Source organism: Marmota flaviventris, chromosome 14, assembly GCF_047511675.1.
Source record: "Marmota flaviventris isolate mMarFla1 chromosome 14, mMarFla1.hap1, whole genome shotgun sequence".
NCBI classification, from domain to species: Eukaryota; Metazoa; Chordata; class Mammalia; order Rodentia; family Sciuridae; genus Marmota; species Marmota flaviventris.
Genome location: NC_092511.1, coordinates 6,089,032 through 6,097,304, shown reverse-complemented (window position 1 = coordinate 6,097,304; position 8,273 = coordinate 6,089,032). Strand labels below are relative to the sequence as shown.

General features: G+C 41.6%; 1 non-coding gene across 1 annotated transcript; it reads left to right on the top strand.

The window, feature by feature from the left end:
- Positions 1 to 74, top strand: Trnaa-ugc (transfer RNA alanine (anticodon UGC)). Its single transcript has one exon. It is a non-coding gene; the product is annotated as a tRNA-Ala (tRNA).
- Positions 75 to 8,273: the final 8,199 nt, after the last annotated feature.

Sequence of the window (8,273 nt, the reverse complement as noted above, 5' to 3'; positions counted from 1 at the left end):
TGGAGATGTAGCTCAGTTGGTAGAGTGCTTGCCTTGCATGCACAAGGCCCTGGGTTCAATTCCCAGCACCACAAAAGAAAGAAAAGGTTCAGCTGAAAACTATCTGAGGCCAAAATACAAGTGCTTCTTATAGGGTGACAGAGGGTCTGAAGTTCAAGTTCTTTAAAAAAGAGAAGTAACATTCAAGTCTTTATTGGCCACCTAGGATACTTCAAATCCTGTCTGGTAAGGAAGGATTTGAAGACATAAAAAGAGCTGGCCTTACTTCTTAAATATATGGTCTGGGGAAGAGAATAAATACATGAAATAACTACATACAGAAACAGTGCCTGTGACACAATAACAACTAAGATTCACCCAGCAAATGAAAGTGCAATATGTATAGAGAAATGTCAGAGTTTAGGAACAGAAAAAGAGTAGCCTAGAGAAATGTGTGAAGAAGTAGGGTAACCCAAATATTATAGTATTTTTTTTTTAAATCACCTGCTAATAAGGAGAGTTCCCTGAAGTTATACAACTTTTTTTGGCACTGGGAATTGAACCTAGGGCACTTTACCAGTGAGCCACATTCCCAGCCCTTTGTATTTTATTTTGAGATAGAGCCTAAGTTGCTTAGGGCCTCACTAAATTGCTGAGACTGGCCTTGAACTTGTGATCCTCCTGCCTCAGCCTCCCAAACCACAGGGATTACTACATGCCTGGCTCACATACATTTTTAATGGTTTAGAATCAGGATTCAAGCACAGGTTGTTTTTACTTGTGTTGGAGATTCTTGCTCTTTCTTTGGGTGGGGCATTGTGTTGTGGCAGAAGCCAGATTCCTTCTAAAGGAATCTGGCTTCCTCGTGGTTTTGGTTAGATAGTTCTTCTCTCTCCCAGGCCTCCTGTAAGTTAGCTTGAGGGTGCTTTATTAGATTCCAGGTCAGCTTTTCTGCTAAGAAGTCTTTGTGGATTGCACTACACTATTGTTTCATACTGTAGCACACCAGGTCATGCCGCGTGCCTTGATAAATGTCTACGCTGACCTTACCTTCTCTTTCTGCCTAGCACATTCCCAATTTATCCTTCAAAGTTTTGTTTCCTTAAAGAACATTTAGCATTATGCTAGCTGGTCATACTTATATTCAGGATTGCCACCAAGATGCAAACCATCTAGTCACCAGATAATTTAATGTCCTGAGAGAAGAGAAAGCATAGAAGTAAACAGAGTATTGTAGCACACAGAAGAGAGCCACACAGCCCAGGGCAGTCAGACTCATGAGGGTTTCCTGGAAATGTTGCTTGAGGTGAGTGTTAAAAGGGGAGTAAAATTTGCTCAAAGAAGTGAGCAGGAAGAATTTTCAAATAAAGAAAAAGCATGTCCTTAGGCATGGAGAGGGAATGGCTAGCTGTTGAATGTTGTGTGAGGAGGGGGGGAAATTATGGGGGTGGAGCAAGTTGTGGAGAGTCCTGTTGGCAGGCAAAACATCTGGAAATGTACCTAGTGAATGAGGCAAAGCCAGGAAAGGCATTTAGCCAGAGTGTGAAAAACTCACTTGGATGCCTGGAGGAAACTCACTAGAGGCAAGAAGACTACTATGGGACTAGTGGCTGAGAGAAGATGGCTGACCCATCTGGGACACTCCCTCCTCCCTCCTTGCAGAAGCTCATCTCTGTTGCCCTCACAGATAATCACACGCTCCGCCTTTTTTTTTTTGTGGTACTGGGAGTTGAGCCAAGGTCCTGTCAAGCACCCCAGCATGGAGCCACACCCCAGTGCCATTTTGCTTCCAGGCTTTCTTCCACACACCCACCATTGCATCTATCAGTGATAATGTGAAAGATTTCAAGTCTGTCCCTCTGTCCCACAGTAGTGAAGAGTTTTTTAAGGATGAAGACTGTGACTTCCTGCTCAAAACATGATATATGTTTAGTAATTTTATTTGCTTAACTGAATAATATCTTGAGCTATAAGATGCTTCTTCAAAGTGGCTGACCTAAGAGCCTTGTATATATAAGGTGCCAAATAAAAGCACATTGATAAAAATGACTGGGGGGGGGGGAATTTTTCAAAAAGACAAAAGAGACATTTTCTCATTCAAACCTTTTGTAGCCAGCCGAGTTTCTTTAGATACTTCTCTCTTCAAGCTGTTAAGGCAATAAAAATACTCTACCTGGCAGGTTGTTTTAGCTTATGCACAGCAAGCTGGCAGGGAGGTTTGGCTCCCTGCCCCTTCTTGAGTAGCTGCTCACTTAAGTCCTTTTCAATTCTGGATGCAGATCTGGGAGTGCCCTGGAAGGATCCAGTGCTGTTGGACTTACAAGGAGGAGCTCATCTGTCTTGATGTAGTTGATGGGGAAACTTCAGTCAAAGATAGCTAGATTTGTACAATTCCCTGTGTGGAAAAAAAATGCCCAAGAAATAGATTCTTATGAGATTTCATCTTGACATTAGTCTCTCTTAGTGATGGGATGGTTTTGTAAAATTAGATTTTTGGGAGATGATTGTGAGACAGGGACGATTACAGGGTGCGAGGGTAGATGCACTCTCAGGGCTTTAACCCATTGCCTATTTCCCATTAAAAGTACCACAAACACTAGACAAGCTCAAGCCCTGGATTGTAACAGGGATTAACTTCTTTTGCTAGAAAAACCACCAACTCCTCACTGGGGCCTGCTGATGCCCAAGAGGTAACTGAAGAAGGATCAAAACTGGCATTGCCTTCTCCATTTTGGATCTGTCTCATTTGTCTTAAACTTTGGGTCAGATTCTTGCTCATTTCTGCATATAGACATATTAATTTAAGGAGTGTTTATCTTTAAACTGGTCAAACAAGGTTTATTAGCCCTAAATTTACCTAACCTTTCCCTTTCAAGACTGAGCACACCAAGATAAGAATAACTAAGCTATTTTCAACATTTGCAGGGACACTCAATTGCCAGATTTTACAATGTTCTGTTCCAGACCCCATGAAGGATGCCTAGAAGTCTTCAGTCATTGTCCTACCCTTCCAGAAACAACTGAAGCGACACTGCCCTCCTTCTCAAGCAGGAGCAATTACCCATTCTTCTAAGCAGGAGAATCATCTCATAGGAACCAGATGGCCCCCTCAAGTCATAAGACTTCTCCCTAGCCTACCCCAGCAACCTGTTGAAAGACTTAGTCCTTGTCCAGTGCATGCCTGTAATCCCAGTGGTTCAGGAGGCTGAGGCAGGAAGATCAGGAGTTCATGGCCAGTTTCAGCAATTTAGGGAGGCTGTAAGCAACTTAAGGGGACCCAATATCAAAATAAAATATAAGAAGAGCTGGGGGTTTGGCCCAGTGATTGAGTCCCCCTGGCTTCCATCCCTGGTACCATGAAAAAGACTTATTCTTCCTTTGTTCTAGGAGTGGCAAGCACCCCCACTTACCCCTTTCCCTGTTTCTCTCTCTCTCTCCCTGTCCTTTTCCCTCTTCCTTCCTCTCTCTCTCTCTCTCTCTTCCTCCTTCAGTCAACATCCCTCCCACCCCCACTAATGAGAGCATTACCTGTGTGTTCTTACTTTCTGACCTAGTCTCTGTTGTCACTGGGTCAGAAGTTACCCTCTCTGGCATTAGTTGGAGGAATTCTCTAGAGCAGGATCTTACTTCATAATTTGTTCCCTATTGTGCTATTCAAGTTATTTCTGGTTTTCCCCATTTTCAGACCAATAAGCTGTGAGACCTCAAGGTAGAAGGGACTGTACTGTCATGATCATAATTGCCCATCAGCATCTGAAAACCCACTATGCCTCACTGTATGGGTCTTGGTAGGAGAGGGAGCCAGATTCCTCTTGGTTGGCTGCTGGAAGACAGGCTTGAGACCTGGGCTGAGATGACTAACTCATGATGCAAAATCCTGCAGAAATGTTTAGGAATTTGTTCTTGGTGGCCTAGATGGTCCAATGGTGACTTGAAGGTCATGTTCCATAGCAGCAATGCAGGTGGTGATGTCCTTTCATCTGCTTGACATGGCTTTGGCTGAGTCACACTGTCCATTTCCATTGATTTGCAAGGTGCAGTGACACATACCTGTGATCCCAGCAACTTGAGAGGCTGAGGTAGGAAGGTCACAAGTTCGAGGTCAACCTCAGCAATTTATCAACACCCTCAACAACTTAGTGAGACCTATCTCAAAATAAAAAGTGCTGGGGATGTAGCTCAGTGGTAGATCACTTGCTTAGAATGCTTGCCTAGCATGCATGGAGTTCTGGGTGAACATTTTTCTTTATTCTTGTTTTCTGCATCTGGCTTTTCAGACTTCTCATCAATTAGGTGAACTATTTGACAGCCAATAAATTCTTTTTCTACTTAGCCTCAGTGGTACCTCTTGTTTTCAACTAAAAGGCTTAACTGATAAAGAATTTGGAAGAGATTCATCCTGCCCTTGACTTCTCAGTCTTCTCTGACATCCTTCCTGCTGCCCAGACAGAATGAGCAGCTTCCTTAAAGCTAAAGAAAACTATTGCTAATGTGTCCAGTTCAAAGTGAAGAAGATGCCTCATGGTTTTGGTAGAACATATTACTTTTTCTTTTCCTTTTTTTTTTTTTTTTTTTTGTTACTAGGGATTGAATCCAGAGGGGTTCTACCATTGAGCCACACTCCTAACCCTTTTTATGCTTTGTTTTGAGACAGTGTCTCACTAAGTTGCTCAAACTTGTCATCCTCTTGCTTCAGCCAGGTTGCTGGGATTTCAAGCATGCATCACCATGCCTGGCCATATATTACTTGTTAGGTAGAAATTGGTACTAATAATTTTTTCCTGTCCTTCATGGTTAAAATGAGATAAGATTACACACCCAAGTTAAGTTACCCTGTTTTTTTCTTAAGAAAAATCTCAAGGGCAATTATTTCTCTACCTCTTATCTCTCCCAAAATAGATGTCTCATTCATTTGAATTTTACATTAAATGCTTAATTTGAATACCCTGTTATTGAGGCATTAGAGGTAGCAATTAATGAACAGCTGGCCTCCCAGCGGTTAATTTTTAGTATTTGGGCTCGATGGTCCTGTTACCACCAACTGTTGGATATACACTCATTGGTCAGAAGGCAGTCAAAAGCTAGCCTGTATCCTCTAGGATACATTTTCAGGAGTTGTCTGCAGAGATGTCGTGGTTTAGGCAAAGGTTCCCTGGACTGGAGGTCAGGAGTCCTGGCTTGTCATCACTGCCACAAACACATGTACTTTGGGAAAATAGGAACTCCAGGAAGAAGAAATAATTTTACAAGATGATCCAAAAGTACTTCAAACAAAGTAACTCTGTTTTGCCTTATTTTATGCATTAAGACTGCAAAAGATTTCTTTTGGATATAGAAGTGCTATAGCCAAAAATGGCATTAATAAAAAAAAAAAAAAAGTAAGTAAACCCTAAACTCAGGGAATTGAAAACATCACTGAACTTGAAGACAACTACATTCCTTTGTATATTTCAAATTCACACCTTTAGGCTGGGGATATATCTGCAACTTGGTCAGAAAAATAGTAAGGGCTGGGAGATGTAGCTCAGTGGTTAAGCACCCCTGGATCCAATCCCCAGTACCTAGCATATTCAAAGGCCTGGATTCAATTTGCAGTACTGCCAAAAAAGAAAAGGAATTGGGGGGGGCGGGGGGAAGAAATTCTAAGCCAGGTTTGGTGGCACACATCTTGTAACCCTAGCAACTCAGGAGGCTCAGTGTTAGACCACCCCTGGTAACACACACACACACACACACACACACACACACACACGAAAGAAAAATAAATAAAAAAGAAATAATTAGGGGACTCCTAAACCGTACAAGAGCAGAGAGAGGCACAACTGGATGGGTGATTCTCCTTGGGATGCATGCATAATCTCAGAAGCATGGACACAAGAGTGATTTTTTTTCCTGCAGTCTAAATTCTAAAATATTTAAATAAACAGGTCTCATTGGTCAGGATTCTTGACCCTGACTTTTTGGCTTCCTATAGGGATGCCATACTTAGCTTGTAACCTGCATAGCTTGGGGGACACCTTTCACATTAGCTACAGTGCCCCACCTTGCCCCATTGAACAAGGGAGTCTGCAGCACCAGATATTTCACCTCTGATCCCCTCTTTTCCTTAAGCCAATTTAGCAGTAAATGATCTACTCTTGCATAAGACGAATGGACTTGCCAACACCAGTCTAATCTAAATTTGTTTCCTTGTTTAATAAGCTCATTGAGCACTGATGTGGGCGGAACATCTCCTCTCTCCTTCTAAATCAACATCTCTGGAAAATTTCTGAGCCATGTCAAAGATATAAAAGCTACCTCCCTAAGATCCTGACACTTTTTTTGTTCAGAGCCTTCTTGCTAGGACTTTGCTGGTTTTCTTGTGGATCCCCAGTGTCTCAGCTTATGACATAGGAGAGGCTCTCTGACAGTGGGCAGGACAGGAAGAGAAGGGGAAGGAGGCCAGACACACAGTTACCTGTCTATACACACAGTTGGCAAAAGGTTAGAGGTTAAATAGCTGAGGTAAGGTGAGAATTGCACATTACTTGTGGATTTTATTGTTCTCCTTTAAACAATAAACTGAAATTTGCCAAAAAGCAAAGTGCAAATCATTCAAAATTGTTAACCAGTTATTTTATATTCATGGGACAGATTCACCAAATAAGACCCCTTAAATGCAGTCAGTCCTAGCCAGACGTGGTGGTGCACACCTGTAATCCCAGATAATCAGGAGGCTGAGGCAGGAGGCCAGCCTCAACCTCTTAGCAAGACTTTAAGCAACTTAGTCAGAAAAATAGTAAGGGCTAGGAGAGGTATCTCAGTGGTTAAGCACCCCTGGATCCAATCCCCAGTACCAAAAAAGAAAAAAAAAAGTGCATATAAACACAATGGAGTATTATTCAGCCATAAAGAATGAAATCATGCCCTTTATAGGAAAATTGATGAAATGGGGGAATATCTTGTTAACTGAAGTCAGACAGACACAGGAGGACAAGTATTGTCTGTGTACTTTCTTATGTGGAAAAAATAAAATAAAAATATGAAAATAGAAGAGGGACTTTTCAGGGAAGAGGAAGCAGGGGTGGGGGGCTGGGGGTTTAGTTAGTAGGGAGGATGGATATGAACAAAGCACACAGTACATGCACGCATGGAAATGACTCATTGAAACCCATTAATTTGTACAATTAATATGCATTTATCATTATTTTTACAAAATTTATTTCAGGGCTAAGTTGTAAGAGCTTCCCTAGCATGTATGAGGCCCTTGGTTGGACCCCAAGCACCACACACACACACAATCATTACAGATGTGAAGATGAACCTAGGATCTAGATGACATGTTTATGGATTTTTTTATTCAGATGACAATGGCTGTGTAAGAAATTAGCCCTAATTTAAGAGTTTAAAACAACAAACATTTCTTATCTCCTACAGTTTCTCAGGGTCAGGCTTTGGGTTTGGGGGCTATTGTGATCTCAACACTTGCCTGGAGCTAGAGAATTTCTTCCAAACTCATGGTCTTCTGTTCATATCAGCCTCTCCACAGGTTTCTCATGACATGAACGTTGGCTTCTCCAGTCTGTGTAATCTAAAAAAACAAGTCAAGCCAGAGGACACCTGACATGGAAGACACAGTCTTATAACCTAATCTTGGAAGTGAGATGCCATTCTACTGTGCGTGTGACCTATGGGTCACACAGACCAACTGTGCTCTAGCATGGAAGGGGACTGACTATACAAAGGCTGGGTTATCTTGGAGACTGTCACATGAGTTATGAAATCTCTGAGGTATTTATATTCTGTTGGAAAAATGTTAAAGAATGATGTGACCATTTAATTAAGTGTATTTAGATTATGCTGGAAAATACATGTTTTGCAACAACTTATACTTATGGTGAAAAAATTTTAAAAATCTAAGGGGTATTTTTTTAAATTGGATTTACCCAAGCCTGTGCATCCTAGGCAAGCCCTTTACCACTGAACTATATCCCCAGCCTGTGGGCACATATTTAAAAAAAAAATTCTTTTCATAGTAAAAGAATGTTTGAAAACCAGTGACTTAGACTGCCAGTTAACTCTACCAGTCGTCTTTATTAGTATGTCCTTCTTAACATGTTTCTCTAGGTCATTTTTTTTTTAACTTGTAGATGGACACAATAACTTTATTTTATTTACTTATATGTAGTACTGAGGATCCAACCAAGCACCTCACACATGCTAGGCAAATGCTCTTCCACTGAGCCACAACCCCAGTCTCCTCTGGCTCTTGAACTCCCTCATATGGTTCTCTTTCATCTTAAAGGCCAAAACCA